Genomic DNA, 17,770 nt, shown 5'->3' on the forward strand with positions numbered 1-17,770 from the left:
CACACACACAGACACACACAAAGAGAGAGAGAGAGAGAGATTCAAACAAGATCAAACAAAGATGGAAGGAGTATATTGAAATACTGTACAGTAGAGGTATCAATATCCAAGATATCTTAGGAGATAATTCCCTTTTTACAATAATCTCTAGCACTCTAGAAGATGAAATGAAATCGGTACTCCAGTCATTACCAAGCCAGAAGGCTTCAGGAACTAATAGAATAGCCACAAAAATATGATAAGCAACAGAAGAAAAATCAGTAAAAGTTCTAACCAAATTATGTCAGCAAATCTGGAAAACAATACTATGGTCAAAAGATTGGAAGAGATCAATATATATTCCAATGCCATAAAAGGAGACTCAACAGAGTGTGGAAGCTATCATACAATATCCTTAATTTCATATGTGAGCAAAATAATGCATAGGCTCATCCAGTGCAGCAAAGGGTGCTCCATATGAAAAAGGAGATGCCAGATGTTTAAGCTGGTTTTAGGAAAAACTGAGGAACATGAAATATTATTCCCAATACATGCTGGATAATTGAGAAAAACAAAGAATACCAAAAACAAGTCAGTGTTATTATAGAAAGGCCTTTAATTGTGTGGCTCATATCACGATGTGGAATGTGCTAAGAAAAATGGGAATCCCAATACATCCTATATATATATATATATATATATATATATATATATATATATATATATATTTTCTGAGGTTTTCGCGGGTGTTTGTATGTAGGTCTTTGGTTATTCGGGTTTTCTCACACTTCCAATTTTACTCACACTTTTTTCTCACACTTCCAATTTTACGTGGGAGAAAACCCGAATAACCAAAGACCTATATATATATACACACACACACATACCTCCATAGGAACCTGGAATGTAAGATCCATGAATCAAGGCAAGCTAGACGTAGTCAAAAAAGAGATGACAAGACTGAACATCAACATCTTAGGAATCAGCGAACTAAAATGGACAGGAATGGGTGAATTTAACTCAGATGACCATCAGGTATACTACTGTGGGCAAGAATCCCTCAGAAGAAATGGAGTAGCCTTCATAGTCAATAAAAGAATAGGAAAAGCAATACTGGGATACAATCCCCAAAATGACAGAATGATCTCAATTCGAATCCAAGGCAAACCATTCAATATCACAATAGTCCAAATCTATGCCCCAACCACTGGTGCTGAAGAGGATGAAATTGACCGGTTCTATGAAGCCCTACAGCACCTTATAGAATTAACACCAAAAAATGATGTCCTTATCATCATGGGGGATTGGAATGCTAAGGTAGGAAGCCAAAAGATAACCGGAATAACAGGCAAGTTTGGCCTTGGAGTACAAAATGAAGCAGGGCACAGGCTAACAGAATTTTGTCAAGAGAATACGATGGTCATAACAAACACTCTTTTCCAACAACCCAAGAGACGGCTCTACACATGGACATCACCAGACGGTCAACATAGAAATCAGATTGACTATGTGCTCTGCAGCCAAAGATGGAGAAGCTCTATACAGTCAGTAAAAACAAGACCAGGAGCTGACTGTGGCTCAGATCATGAGCTTCTCGTTGCAAAATTTAGGCTTAAATTGAAAAAAGTAGGGAAAAGCACTAGGCCACTCAGGTATGAACTAAATCATATTCCTGATGAATATACAGTAGAGGTGACAAATAGATTTAAGGAATTAGATCTGATAGACAGAGTGCCTGAAGAACTATGGATGGAAGTTCGCAACATTGTACAAGAGGTAGCAACTAAAACCATCCCAAAGAAAAAGAAATGCAAGAAAGCAAAATGGCTGTCTGAGGAAGCTTTGCAAATAGCTGAGGAAAGAAGGGAAGCGAAAGGCAAAGGAGAAAGAGAAAGATACACCCAATTGAATGCAGAATTCCAGAGAGTAGCTAGAAGAGATAAGAATGCCTTCTTAAATGAACAGTGCAAAGAAATAGAAGAAAACAACAGAATAGGGAGGACCAGAGATCTCTTCAAGAAAATTGGAGATATGAAGGGAACGTTTCATGCAAAGATGGGCATGATAAAGGACCAAAATGGCAGAGACCTAACAGAGGCAGAAGAGATTAAGAAGAGATGGCAAAACTACACAGAAGAACTATACAAGAATGAGCTTAAAATCCCAGATAACCACAATGAGATGGTCATTGACCTCGAACCAGACATCCTAGAATGTGAAGTGAAATGGGCCTTAGAAAATCTGAGCAACAACAAAGCTAGTGGAGGTGGCAGTATTCCAGCTGAGCTATTCAAAATCTTAAAAGACGATGCAGTAAAAGTGCTACACTCAATTTGCTAGCAAATTTGGAAAACTCAACAGTGGCCACAGGATTGGAAAAGGTCAGTCTACATTCCAATTCCAAAGAAAGGCAATGCCAAAGAATGTTCAAACTATCGCACCATTGCACTCATTTCATATGCTAGTAAAGTTATGCTTAAAATCCTACAAGCTAGACTCCAGCAGTATGTGGATCGAGAACTACCAGAAGTACAGGCAGGATTTCGAAGAGGCAGAGGAACTAGAGATCAAATTGCCAACATAACGCTGGATCATGGAGAAAGCTAGGGAGTTCCAGAAAAACATCTACTTCTGCTTCATTGACTATGCAAAAGCCTTTGATTGTGTGGATCACAACAAATTGTGGCAAGTCCTTAAAGAGATGTGAGTACCAGACCATCTCATTTGTCTCTTGAGAAACCTATATGCGGGTCAAGAAGCAACAGTGAGAACTGGACACGGAACCACTGATTGGTTCAAAATTGGAAAAGGAGTCCGGCAAGGCTGTATACTGTCGCCCTGCCTATTTAACTTATATGCAGAGCACATCATGAGAAAGGCAGGGCTAGATGAATCAAAAGTTGGAATTAAGATTGCTGGGAGAAATATCAACAATCTAAGATATGCAGATGATACCACTCTAATGGCAGAAAGTGAAGAGGAACTAAAGAGCTTCTTGATGTGGGTGAAGAAGGAGAGTGCAAAAGTTGGCTTGAAACTCAACATTAAAAAAACCAAAATCATGGCATCCAGTCCTCTCAATTCCTGGCAAATAGATGGGGAAGAAATGGAGGTAGTGACAGATTTTATTTTTCTGGGCTCCAAGATCACCTCAGATGGGGACTGCAGCCAAGAAATTAAAAGACGCTTGCTCCTGGGGAGGAAACTATGGCAAATCTAGACAGCATACTAAAAAGCAGAGACATCACCCTGCCAACAAAAGTGCGTATAGTCCAGGCCATGGTTTTCCCAGTTGCAATGTATGGCTGTGAAAGTTGGACCATAAGAAAGGCTGAGCACAAAAGAATTGAGGCCTTTGAACTATGGTGCTGGAGAAGACTCCTGCGAGTTCCTTGGACTGCAAGGCTTTCAAACCGGTCAGTCCTAGAAGAGATCAACCCTGACTGCTCTTTAGAAGGCCAGATCCTGAAGTTGAAAGTCAAATACTTTGGCCACCTAATGAGAAGGAAGGACTCACTGGAGAAGGGCCTAATGCTGGGAAAGATTGAGGGCAATAGAAGAAGGGGACGACAGAGAATGAGATGGCTGGATGGAGTCACTGAAGCAGCAGGTGTGAACTTAAATGGACTCCAGAAGATGGTAGAGGACAGGAAGACCTGGAGGAACGTTGTCCATGGGGTCGCGATGGGTCGGACACAACTTCGCAATTAACAACAACAACAACAATACACACATACATAGTATATACAGGTCAGGAAGCCACAGCACAGGCAAAACCAGATGACATTATGTTGGCAGAGACACAGCTGTATACTTTCCCTACTTATAGGCTGAATATATTAAAAGAAGCTGGATTGGAAGAAGATGAGTAGGGATTTAAAACTAGAGAAAGACATTAATAACCTGTGCTGATGGCCAAAAAAGCAATGATCTGTAAGCTCTAGTTAAAACAGTCAAGGAAAACAATGACAAAATGGGACTAAGATTATGTATAAAGAATACCAAACTAATGACAACTGATTCACTAACCACTCTTAGACTTGCCAATGAAGATATTGAAGTGGTAGGGAGCTTCAACATTAACCATCATTAGTAATATTGTAAACTGTCCAGAGTTAACCTGTAGTAAGATGGGCAGTCTATAAATTTAATAAATAAATAAATAATAAACCACCAACAGTAAAGAACAAGCAGTCAAGAAATATGCTGCAGAATATACTTGGTAGATTAGCCATGAAAGCCTTGGAAGACAATTTCAGATGCTGTGATGCATCTGGGTTTACAGAGATCAGAATCATGCAGACAATAGTATTCCCTGTGATCTTTATGGAAGTGAAAGTTGGAAGAAACAGGATAAGAAGAATACTCACTCTTTTGAAACTGTCAGAGAAGACTTCTCAGAATACTATGGACAACCAAGAAAGCAAATGGATCAACTCAGAATTCTCATTTGAAGCAGACATTACCACCATCAAATTATCATAGTTTGGACTCATTATGGGAAGAATTTCTGAAGAAGGCTTTGATACCAAGAAAGGAAAAAGAAAAGAGAGGAATAGGAAGATCAGTAGAAAAATGGAGGGACTCAGTTACAGTGCTGATGAGTGCTCTGTAGGGAAACCTGAAAGAACAGATTGCCATTGAAAACATGACTTTCAGTTAATGAAAATCAAAGGCCAAGAGTTGAAAATACCAGACAAAAGTTGCTGACTCCCCACCCTTGCATAATGTTTCTGATTATTTTATTAGATTTGGGGATTCAGTGTTTTTTCCTTTCTAATAGAGCTTATTCAAATTTACTGTTAAGTAAGATAGAGCCAACATAGTGAATTCGACTGAGTGAGACTTCTAGATAAATATAGAGAGAACTGCAGGTGGGGGTTACCACACTATAAGTTATACTTTAATACACACAATATTTATGTAAAGTGGAAATTCTTTTCCAAGTTTCTGGCTGTAAATTTAGTTTGGACCCCGTGGAATGTAATTACTCAAACTTAGTTTTTTTAAAAATAGAATGATGCAGTTGTATGTACTTAGCCTTGCAAGCAGTAAATTGCTGAAAATATTTTACTCGAGCAACTATTTTTCATATTTAATCATGTAAAGAAAGCTAGTTTGTTGTAATGATTAAGACATCAGACTGTGAGTTCTAATCCAACCTTAGGCATGAAGCCAGCTGGGTGACTTTGAGACAGTCTCTCTTTCTCAGCCCTAGACATGAGACAAGGGCACATACCATTTCTAAAAAACCATGCCAAGGAAACTTCAGGGACATATATACACACATAGTCACATATATATTATTTTGTAATGCTCATTGGGATGTAAGTCCTTTTAATTCTGTTTTTTTTTTCTTTTTATGGATTTACCCATCACCATTACCTAAGATTTTACTCTCATTGCTGCTGACTTAGGTATAATCCTTGATACTTGAATACTTTTTGTATTTGTGATACTGAAAATGCAGAGTTTAGGAAATGAACATCCTTCTTCGATGGATGGAATATCAAAAATATCCACAAGTTTATACAGGAGTCCTTTCAATTACTGAGCTCTTCCCCTGGTCTATTATTTATTTTTAATGAGAATTACTCTTCTTTGGTCATATATTAAACACACCATATTGTAATCTTTGTGTTTATAATGTAAGCAAATGCCATACTTATCAGATTTGAATAAGAAAATTCTAAATAAAGTAAGAGGAATTATAATGGCTACACCTACAATATAACCTTTGTATCTCTAAGTACTAGATACCATTGCATTGTTTTGAAAAGGAATGCCTGGAAGGTATTGTGTGTTTTTTTAAAGAAACACTACTGAGTTGTTAAAGGAGCAACATTCTAACAAAGGATGGGTTTATATTTATATCTAAGCAACACTGGGTTTTAGCCTAATGAATATGGGTAATGCTCAATTGTAAATTGTATCTATAAAAAAAAGACCTTACTTGCATCCAGATTTCAAAAAGCCCATTAATAACAGGATGTTCATTGATGAGGTTTAGAATGTCATAGGCCTCACAAAATATGTTTGTCCAGTAGTGATTAAGACTCTTGGTACTTTGCTCATACCCTGTTTCATCTAACATAAATCTTTCTCTCATCTTCTCTCTAACATCTAGCATAAAACTTTCTCTTATCTTTTCTAACATAGTTTGCTGCCACTCTTGCTTAATTTCGGGTTGAATATTTCTTATACACTAATTTTACCTTTTTAAAAAATGGAAACGTGATAAAAGTTTCAGTCTCATTTATTCTTCTCCTGTACAGATGTATTTATAATCTGCGCACTGATTGAAGATTATTGAAATTGAAAACTAACACATCTGGAGTGGTTAGAAAGTAATGACACACATTAACGCGCCAACCATTGTATTTACTTCAAGATTATTTCACTATGCCTTAGAATGCTAATATATTGTTCCTATTAATTTCCTTTTTTGTTGTGTTTTCAGTGAGACTCACGATTCCAGAGGGATCTTAATCTGTTAGAAGAAAACAATGTTTACAATCTTCCTGGACATCTAACTTAACTGTCTCTAGCTTACAAAAATTATATCATTAGAACATTGTTAATTTTGATGATATCATAGGATTTATTATGGAGGTTAATATGATCAGCTATTAATCCACTACCTATCCAAGTGATTATTTAAGCCATAATTCATTCTTACCATAATTTAGCTCTTTTTTCTAGAGTCCATATTCTGTAGAGAGAACAGTCTTTTAATTAAAATACCAAAGGATCTGCCAGCCCAATTGCTCTGTCAGTTCCTGTAGTGCAAGTGGTGGGCCAATTTCACTTTCTCAGACAGGGTTATTGGTAAAAGAAAGAAAACAAGAGTTAGTGAAAGCATGATGAGGGAGGGTTGCTTACTCAGGTATTTGTATTTGTTTATCTTCAATGTCAGATTGGAAATTGCCCCATAGAAAAAGAAAAACTGAGGAGTCTAGGACTTTCCCTTTCCTTACAACAGCATGCCCCTTTCCTCTAAGAAGGGGGTGCCCCAGATGTCTGGGGAGGGACTTTGGAGGATGACGCAAGAAGCAACATCAATAAAAAGAAATAGGCATAGGTGTGCTAGTTCAGAGCAAGGTTCCATGCCTATAAGCATCTATCAAGTCACCAGCATACCCACTGGAGGTCCCAAGAGGATGAGGCCACCAAAATATCTTAAGATGAAGAAGGTAGGAAAGACTAGAGTGTTTCACACTCAAAACATGAATTGGATATTTAAAAAATGGTAATGGGAGGAAATAGTTAATTGTTCACTTCTTAAGTCGTCTCAGGTGTGATAGGGCCATACCTAAGATTCATCTCTCTCTCTCTCTCTCTCTCTCTCTCTCTCTCTCTCTCTCTCTCTCTCTCTCTCTCACACACACACACACACACACACACACACACACATTAAGAGCCTAAAATACCGGTAGTATATATATTCGGGATATATTTTGTGTGTTTATGTAAGCAGTGGATTAGAAACTAGGAAGGACAAACCCTTAACCACTAGGTACAACAGAGCATAACTTGATGATATGGTTTTTATATCTATCCATTTGCACATACAGTCAGTCATGCATTAATGTGTTCATTTCAGATTTCCCAGAGAAAATAAAAATGCCCCGAGTGCATGCAATAATTGTGTCAGTTATTGTCAATGTGTACGACTGTTATCAGACACATGTTTAATCCATGTAGACAAACAAGTAATGGACTGTTTGCTTAGATTACGCTCTATGAGCATTTCAAAAGGATCTCAATTCATGAAGAGCAACAAAAACAGCTGTATTTTTATTTGCCCCTCTCCCTCATTCTGTTTTCCATGCAACTTCAGGTAGAAACTAAAGAAAAACCTGCAATGTGTTTGAAATATAAAATGATCAAAAATAATAATTACATTATAAAATAGAAAATTTCACAGCTAGGTAGGAAGATAGATAAAGTGAATTCAATTATTAAAGTGATTTCCTTTTCACATTTTGGGGAGAATTTGTATCTTTCAGAATCCATAACAGATTAACATAAAATTACATGTTTGGTAATTGTATGAACTTTTTTTTTTTTTGAAATGAAAAACAGGAAGCTAGTTTTTTTAGAAGTGGAGTGAATAAACAGTAAAAGAGGTGATCTTTTTTTCTGTGTATCATTGTTGTCTGCTGAAAATCACTATTTATTTTGTGACTGTCTTGGTGTATAATTACAAAAGCACACTGTATTTTCAGAGAGGCTGAACTGAAAGTCCCTCAAGTCTGAAGAGAAAGTTAAACTCCCCTTTCTCATTTTACTTTTCTGATCCTTGGTATTTTCTGAGCTTGGTTGTTTTCTTGCAGACATTTCATTACCCAAATCAGGTAACATCATCCATGCTCAGATGATGTAAATATTTCATGCAAATATTCTCCTTTATTGGTACTTTTCTGATCATAACTGAATTCAATTAAGATTGTTTTTTTTGTAAAGAATTACATTAGTTCGGTGAAAGATGTTTTCTAAAAATGAAAACAGAATTATACCCAAACCGTTCATATAACCCTTTATCATTAGTATCAGACCTAGTACTTAATCTCATATTGCCGAAATATATATTCCTTAATCTTAACTGCATTTTTCCAAAGATCACCCTTTGAATTAGACCTTTGAAGCAAGAATTTCTGGCTGGCTGATTTGGGTATCAGAGATTGGCAATTTATTTTCTCTATATTTTTATTATTGGAGGGGAGGACAAACACTTGTTGTATTTTCTGCCTTGGGTGCCAAAATAATTTGACTACCAATGTCAATTGTCTGGGAAGGGAATGGTGTTATTTACTGTTTTCATTTCAGAAAACAAAATGTCTTAGGCTAATATGTTTTGAGTATGCATAGCTATGTTTGCATATCCCACTGAGTGTCAAGTAACTCAACAAACCAGAAGAGTTTCTTGCATAGTTTATTTAGGGCTGGGCAACACTTTTTATGATAGCCCAAGGCCAAGTGGGCAAGGTGAAAAAATGACATGGGTAGCTCATATGAGTAGGGCAGAATTGTATGTTTGTTCCCTGAGTTCTGCATCAATTTTAAAAATACATTTCTTTTAAAACTCTGGTAAGAAGAACTACTGTATCTGGGCTTCAGAAATCTGTATGATCACTCAATAGAACACAGTTTTGTGTACCTCTTTGTTACTTGTTAAGGGTGTTCTGTAATTTTGCAGTCCAGATATGGACATCTAGTTTTTAGATTTATTGAGCGCTTTCACCACAGTTTATATGTCTGTTTTCTGCCACAAAATAGTATGAAATTATACCACCACCTTTTGTTTTTCAAACAATGTTAGCCTGTTTTTGGAATTTAAACTATGGATTTTGGCTTTTGTCAATTTTCTGTCTCATAGTGGCCTGAAATTTTACCATCAATCTTTGTCAATTGTGGCAGGTGAAGGACTGCAAACAATGGAGTGAAGGGACATTCAGAGAACAGCCCATTCTTCCTTGGTAATTTAGTTCCCACAAGCCTGATTCACTGAGATTTATGAAGGTAGACTTCTGGCTTGTAGTCCTGTGATATCTGAATTGAAACCAAGAACCAAGATGTTTTTTAAAAAAATATTTGATTGCCTAGCAAAAAAACTTCCAGTTCATATGTTACACTAAATCGGTATTCTAAAACTTGATAGCCTTATGATGTGTAGACTTCAACTCCCAGAATTTCCCAGGCAGAAGAAGGCATGATTATGCAGTGGAGAACTATATACAGCTCATTCACAATGATCCAGACTTCACTTGTGTGTGTGAGACAATGCTGGTGGATAGATATGAGGAACACCTTTGCAGCCTTCCAGCACACTGATTCCTTGCCCATTCATTTCCTTAAAAAAAATGAAGAAGAGAAATTGTACAACAAACAGTAAGAAAATACGAGATGATTATAACTGGAAAATTACAATCTGAAACCTCACCAGATTCTATGAAAAGAAGCAGACTATGATTGTATGACTATGGCAAGTAACATGTTTCCAAAGTCAGTTGGAAAGGACAATTCATTTTTCTTAGAAAACAGGTATCTTATGAAGTCATCCTGCGTTTTTTTCTGTGATTCTTATTTTGTAGGATGAACATGACTGAAACGCAGTCTTTAATTTCCTAACTTCCTTAACATTCTACCTTCTTCATCCCTGTATGGGGCTTCTTATTTCTCACTGTACAAGAAGAAAAATGGCTTCTCTGAATATAAAACATGCATGGATTATAAGTGGAATGCAAATGCCTACAATCTAGGGGAAACAATCAGGTAAATGACATGGCATGATGACAACAGCTTCTTCTTAAACCTCTCCTCCTCCAATTATACTATACAGCTGAAGGCCAGTAAAGGGCTTTGATTTTTGCTTGCGAGACACTTGAGAGCAAAAACAGAGAAAGTCAGAATAATTAAAGAATGACGGCTTATGAGAGTTTGCAGCCTGAAATTAAAAGTAAGATGGATCTTATATATACAAGCCGGCTAGACTAACAATTGAACACTTACAATGGAACTGAATCCTCCGTGACACATGAAGGCAGTGGGATAGGCTTCTGGAAGTTCTGTCCCCAGGAACAGAAATGGACCCAGTGAGACTGCTGCTGCTGCTACTCACCATCTAGGTATTGCTCCATCAACTACCATATCAGAAGGCAATTCTCCTGCATGGCCTAAAGATGAAGCCAACCTCTTCTAAATTAAGTAGTGAAGTAAACTGGGAGCATTATTAAGGCCCCATGTCTTCCTTCTCTTTGTTTCTTATCTGGTTTCTTTATATTGTATGACTTGCTCTTTACACTGGGAAACTAAATACATTGATTGTCATGGTTCTGACAGATGAATCTCTTCAAAAGAGCTTCGAGGCATTGTTTTCCTTGAAGAATCTTTTATTCAAGAAACAAAGTCATATTATTAACAGTCATAAATCACATTCCCCAATTTCTACCCATCTCTCCTGCCCACCAAATTTCTATCAATTCTGGACCTGATAATCTTGGGTTCCCACGGCTGAGTTATTATTGTTAAGACTAGCTGGACTCTCATCCACCTTCCCCCTCCCAGCATCAACGAACTCTAAAAGTGATAGAGAAAAGATGGTTACATTTCCATCTGTTGTCAAAGCAAGAACATTCGATGTCAGCAGTGTTGACATTGATAACATCTGAAATATCTTCATTTGGATCTTTGTGACTGAAACGGTATAATGCTGGGTTGGATAAAGGAAAATTCTAGAGTGATGATGAGTCAGTCATTTGGTCTCTGAGATATTTTGCATTTGCCTGGAGCTGACGTTTGGGGTAGTCCAACACAGGAGCAAAGAGTTGGTATGCGTAAATATGAACCAAAACTTACCTCCCAGGACAAGGTGTTTCAAGTTTCTTTCCATTTCATGCAGCTAATTTCAAAAATTTCATAGATTATCTAGACACTGTATGTATGTGTGGGTGTCTGATCAAATATGCATAAAGCTGCATAAAATATTTGTGTATCTGTTCGCAACAAGCAATATATTCTAAAGAAATTAAGATTTTTTTTTCTCTAATTATTATACCACAGGTGAAAATTGTGTGGAGTGTGTATTCAGTTCAACAAGCAGCTAAATATGGGAGACAAAGAATGTTATGTAAAAGAAATCTATTTTTTGAAAGCAGCCTCGGGGTTCCTGTGATATGACCTTTGTATTGCATTTTTTAAAATTCTTGTTGACTGTCCAGAGTTGCCTATGTGAGACTGACCACAATATAAATCTATTTACATTTACAACAGTTACATTTCTAACTGCTAAGGCTGTCCAGGGAAGGTGAATATCCTTGTCCTTTTTTTGGTTATCAACTTTATATTTTTATTCAAAAAGTTAAAATGCAAACTCTAAATAAAGGGATTTTAAAAAAAAAAATAAAGGAAAAATAAATAAGACGTTGAAAAAAGTGCATAAAAAAGACACAAACTTTATTTTGATGAAAGAAAACTCCATGTGTCCTAATATTTATTGGCATCTCCTTTCCTTAAATTTAAATTCAAATGGGAGACCACCAAGGAAAACTGGGAAATCCAAAGAACACAATAATAAATTAATTCCATACTGCTGACAAGAAAACTACAGGAATGAACCCATGGTGCTTCCAGGATCTGAGCTTGACTCAAGTGTGTGCTTACCATTTCTGAATTGCCATCTCAGAATTTCAACAAGAACAGGAAAACTAATTTAAGAATATACTGCTGAAAAAAAAATGATTTTCTCATTGTGAGATTTGCCTGACAACACCTGCATAAATACTTAAAAAATAAACATATTTAATTCAATAACGTGAGTTAGGTTGTGTAAAAGGTGATTTCCCATTCAAGTACTAATTGAAGAAAAGAAGATGCCAATAACTATATAAAGCCATGTGGAAGAAAGTTCCTGGAATTTATCTTCCCCTTATTTTTATGGTTGTAATGGTTCTATTCTTAATTGTTTTTTTCTTCTGAGTAAATGCAAAAATACATTTAATACGTATTTCAATTTTAGCTTTCGATAAGGGACTTTACTTTTATTTGGTAGACATGCTACCCAAACTAAAATTCTCTAGAACTAAAATACTGTGATGGAGATATGAGATGTTTCATGGATGTAGCGTGCGGCATATAAACAATTGAACATTAAAACTGATATGGATTGATTGGTACCCACTACACATGAGAGTTTCAGTTTGAACAGCTTGTCAAATATTGTAGGATGTTTTTATATACTGCCTTTTTTTTATCATTTAAGGCAGCAAGCATATTAATGCTCCTTACTCCTCCACAGCAACGTCCCTGTGAGGTGAATTGGGTTTTATACCAATTAATTAGGGAGTAAACTTCATAGAACTTAACAGATTTTTTTTCTGCTTAGTCCACGGCTATAACCCACGCAGGAGGAAATTAATTCACTAAAATCGGTAGGACATTTCTGATTAAAGAGTGGTAGGATTGGGCTGTTAAAATGCTTTCTCTGTTTTTAGTTGATCAGGACTGCAAAAGAAAGGGAGATAGAGGACAGCTTTTACTGACTAATGCATGTAGATGAGTGTGTTAGAAATATATATCTAAGAAATACCAGGAAATGTGAAAGAATTTGAAATATATTTGGAATATTATTAAACAACATGCACACCAATTTTCCCTTTTTATAATTATTCTTTTTCTATGTTGTCTTTTGGGATTTATCACATATGTAGATACAAGTGCATGGATGGCATGAATATACATGAAATGTACTTTATGTGGTTTAACATAAAAGTCAGTCTGATGTACTATGACATGTTTTTATGCCTCAAAAAAGGAAAGAAAAAATTAAGTCATTATGTGTAAAAGGGCAGGTTGGCAAACAAAGAAAAAAGTTTAAAAATTTCATATTTTCCATATACTGTAGTCATAAAAAGAAGAAGAAAAATACCCCTGGTAAGCAGATTGGGCTATGACAACTCCTGTGGCTTTGACAGGTGGCCTCCTCACAATATAAATACTGATTAGTTTTTGAGGATTCTTCACTATATATCCTTCCACTGACCTCATCTGATCTGAAAAGCAAAGCCCCAGGCGGTAAGTTCACTTGGCTTTCCAATTATTCTGAAAAATCAAACTATCAAAGATTTTATACCATTTTTTTTTAAAAAATGGATTATCTACATCACCAACTGTATTCTGTCAAATTCAAAATACTATCTCACAATACTTAAGGGGACATTTATATTTTCACAAAACATGCTTTACTCAACCTATTCCATGGATTTTATATAAACCAATATACAATGTTTGGTCCAAAACTCAGGATGTGTGCCAATTTTGTACATGCCAATTAGATGCACAAATTGAGATGTCATGAATATTGACACTGCTGATACCAATTCTGTTAAACTTGAAATGTTCTAAGCATCATGGTATTTTGCAACAGGATCTCAATGAACATTGCAAATGAATTGACTTGTAGTATTAATTATCTAAATCCTGACTTCTTAAGTACTGTAGTAAAAAATACATATGGGGGGGTCAGTGTATTTAAAATATATTCAGATTTTCTGAATAAGCTGATATATGATATATGAGAAATGATCTCTTAAATGCAATTATTTTAACTTGAGATGTGTTGGGTGGTATTCTAAGATTCACTATTAAAAAATGTTAGATCCAGAGATTATATTTTGACTCAGGCATTCTTGTATGAATAATAGCCTTTATAAAGTTATATCAGTTATAAAGAATGCAGAACTTCCAGCACTCTATGCATCTGATGAAATGAGCTTCAGTTCACAAAAGCTTATGCAGTTTATGAAATTTGTAGTTAGAAAACATGCTACCAAAATTCTAAAGCACACATACGGTAACTATTTTTTTTGGTTTGTGTCATAGGAGCTTGGGCTCCTTCAATTAAATTGCATGTGTATAGATTTAGGTCAAGAAGGAAAGAATTTCTTCTAACAGGATGGATTTAATTTGGGAAAAAACAGTGTCAATGCAATACAGTGATTAATTCAAACAGCTACTTAGAAGAATTGGACAGTTATTAAAACCTATTAGTTTGGTTAGGTGGAATTTTTGTATTTGGAGGCTGCATGCCTAAAGATTAGATGCTGGACATAAACATAATGACTGTTACTTTTATGTCAGGCTTGTTGTTAGTTTTCTAAGAACTATTGCTGGACAGTGATGAAACCAATGATTGAGAAAATGGAAAGCAGAACTCTGTGGATTCTCATAAAAAGGTCTTTATAACTGTAACAGATATGGAGGCATCTCTTCTATAAAAGAAAGAGAGTATTTGGCTTTCCAACAAAAATAACAGAAAAAGTCTTTTGTGTATGTGTATGTGTGTGTATGTGTGTGTGTGTGTGTGTGAGAGAGAGAGAGAGAGAGAGAGAGAGAGAGAATATGAATTATTACTGAAGCAATTCACCGTCTATGAATGTTTAAATTCTGAATTATTACTTGCCCTGAAATCTAAACATGCTTTTCTGTTTATATATTATTTAATTTTTTATCTATTTCTAATGGTAAGCCAACATTCTTGTTCAAATAAATGTGCCAATATAGATAAAATCACATACATTATAATACATGTGGACAGCATTTTTTGTTTTTGAAATTGTAAAAGTGCCTTATTTATTTGCATCAAAAATATAGAAAGTTATTAGTAGGGAAATATTGGAAGAAAGATTCTTTGCCTACTATAGAAGATTGGACGCTTAAGGTGTCAAATTTAGCAGAAATAGCAAAAATTTCTGCTTACTTGAAGGATCACTCACAAGAAAGATACATTTCGGTTTGGAGAAGATGGATAGATTATATTCAGAATAAATATGGGATTAAAAAGTTTCATTTAGCCTATGAGTAAATTTTAGAGTATTATTAATAGTTTCTTTTTAAATTTTTATTAGTTTTAGTATGGTTTAACAATATTGATTTGTTTATATTATTATGTTTATTTTTAATTTGTCTATATTTATGTTAAAAGGGAGTTAAAGTGCGTTATGGACTTGGTTATTTGTATAGCTCGGTAATGTTTTTTAGAGTTTGATTGTTTATATGTAACCCTGTACTCAGCTCTCGTAAATGGGGGCGGTAGGGGTGGGGGGGGTGTTGGGATGTATACTGTGTAAAACTTTTCAATTATATATATAGTTTCTGAAAAAATGATGGAAGACCAGTTAGCCCAGACTTTTATCTCTCTGAACTATTATAATCTGAAAAGGTAAAACTAGGATATATAAACAATTTGCAAGAAAGAAACTTTAAAACAAATCTCATGTTTTTACTTTGCGTTCATCTCTCAATTGTGGATATAAGAAAACAGTTCCACTTCATGAACCTGGAGCAACTATGCAATGGGCAGTAGTTAACTTTTCAATGCCAGTCATAATTTATATAATAAATAAATTTGACTTAACTTAAATTATATAACAGAATTTAGTAAATTATATAACAGAATTTAATATGGATCACAAATCACAAATGGATTTCCAGAACTCATATACTAAATCAGTTCAGGATCTATTTTGTAAGTAATATGTGCAGGGTCCCCTAAACTTTTGGAGATCAATGCAGTGACAATAGGTTTTGCAGTTTTACCACTATTAATTGAGAGGTTGAAAGCAGTACCACATATTAGATACCTGTAAAAATTAGGATAATTTTTGAGCAGAAATGTAAATGAGAGACAGGAGTTTAACTTTTGTTTTTTTTCTTTATTCTTCTGCTTAATACATTTCCAATCTTTTTCCCAATGAGTTTCAGATTTTGTACTTCCCTATTTTATGGATGGGAAAAATTGCAGGGGATTTATAGGTGGGTAAAAATAATTGTTCTGTGTTCTTGGTACTTCAGTTGTTGTTGTTTTTTTGAGTGATTGTACGCCAACAAAGCTGTTATAATCACTCTATGTAATATTACATAAAGTTTTGGATACATGCATTTATGCAAAGTAATCCAACCCTGGGCCTAATCTATAAATTCAATGGTCAGTGAGTTGTAATTTCTAAATCATGTTTGGACTTATAAGGTAAACAGCATTGCATATGATACAACAATGCAAAATTAGTTGTTCAATTTCTAATGAACAGAACTTTCCCAAAATTAAAAAAAAGAATCATATTAGCTTTATTGAAATCTCATGTACAAAATGGTTCTCCGCAGAATTTCAATCTATTATTTAATGACAGCTTGAAAGGATTGTCTTATTCTATTATATAATTAACATGGACATCATGCATATAAATATTTTTTTAATGGGAACACTTTTACACTTTTGGAATTAAAGAGTTTGAAAAACAGATGGTTAAAATTGTGAAATGGATTTTCAGGGACCTTCCAAGGCTTTCTGCTTCCACTTGTACAAGAAAATCAGAAGGGAAAGTTCGTTTAAGGATTGTCATCTTCACAAAATCCAGATTTCTCTGTTGCAGCCATCTCTCTCTCTCTCTCTCTCTCTCTCTCTCTCTCTCTCTCTCCCTCCCTCCCTCTCTCTCTCTAACAACATTCAGCATTTAGCATATAATTTCCAGCCTATTAATTTTATGACAGCCATTCAAATGCGTCTTTTAAAAAGAGAAGTCAGGAAGTGGAACTATAAATAACAGGATTTTGTTTTGTTCTTCAGGTATCAACATTTTTGTAATTGCAATTATAACTGTGAATTGTTATTTATTTTAGTGTTTTAGCCTTTTTAGTATAAGAGGGAAATATAAGTTGCTTAGAATCTCTTTGACTGAGTGGCATACACAATCTAGTAAATAAATTTAACAATGTTTATAGATAATTTTAATCTGTAGAAACTGCAGACCCTGTTCCATGTTAGATGAACTTGAGAACACATAGTGTATTTTAGGCATTTCTGGCTCATCCATTTGCCAAGAGGGAAATTTTTAACCCCACAAAAGTGGTTTGATACTTGGTTTGACGTATAGGAAAATTTTTATATATGGTACCAGCCAGTTGCAACATACATTTTTGGAGAATGTAGATCAGTGGTTTGCAACCCATTGTGCGGAAGCATTTTCTTCTCATTTCTACAAAATAAGCATAGGCTTTGGGTTTGCAAAGCACGCTGATAAGAAACAAGATGACATCAAAATTGTGGGAAGCAAATGAGTATTAGTTAGGATGAAGTTATGGGCTGGGAACAGAAATATTAAATTACAAGTTTTGGATTACAGGAGGAGATAGATTTTACATTTAAATGACTCCCTTCAGTTTCCGGTGTGCAATACTTTCCATTGTTAACTAATGCGCTACTTTTTTTTTTCATATAGTCCTTAGAAAGTATGAA

The sequence above is a fragment of the Crotalus tigris genome, unplaced genomic scaffold (genome assembly GCF_016545835.1).
Source record: "Crotalus tigris isolate CLP2741 ecotype Arizona unplaced genomic scaffold, ASM1654583v1 scf7180000018343.506757, whole genome shotgun sequence".
In the NCBI taxonomy this organism is placed as follows: domain Eukaryota; kingdom Metazoa; phylum Chordata; class Lepidosauria; order Squamata; family Viperidae; genus Crotalus; species Crotalus tigris.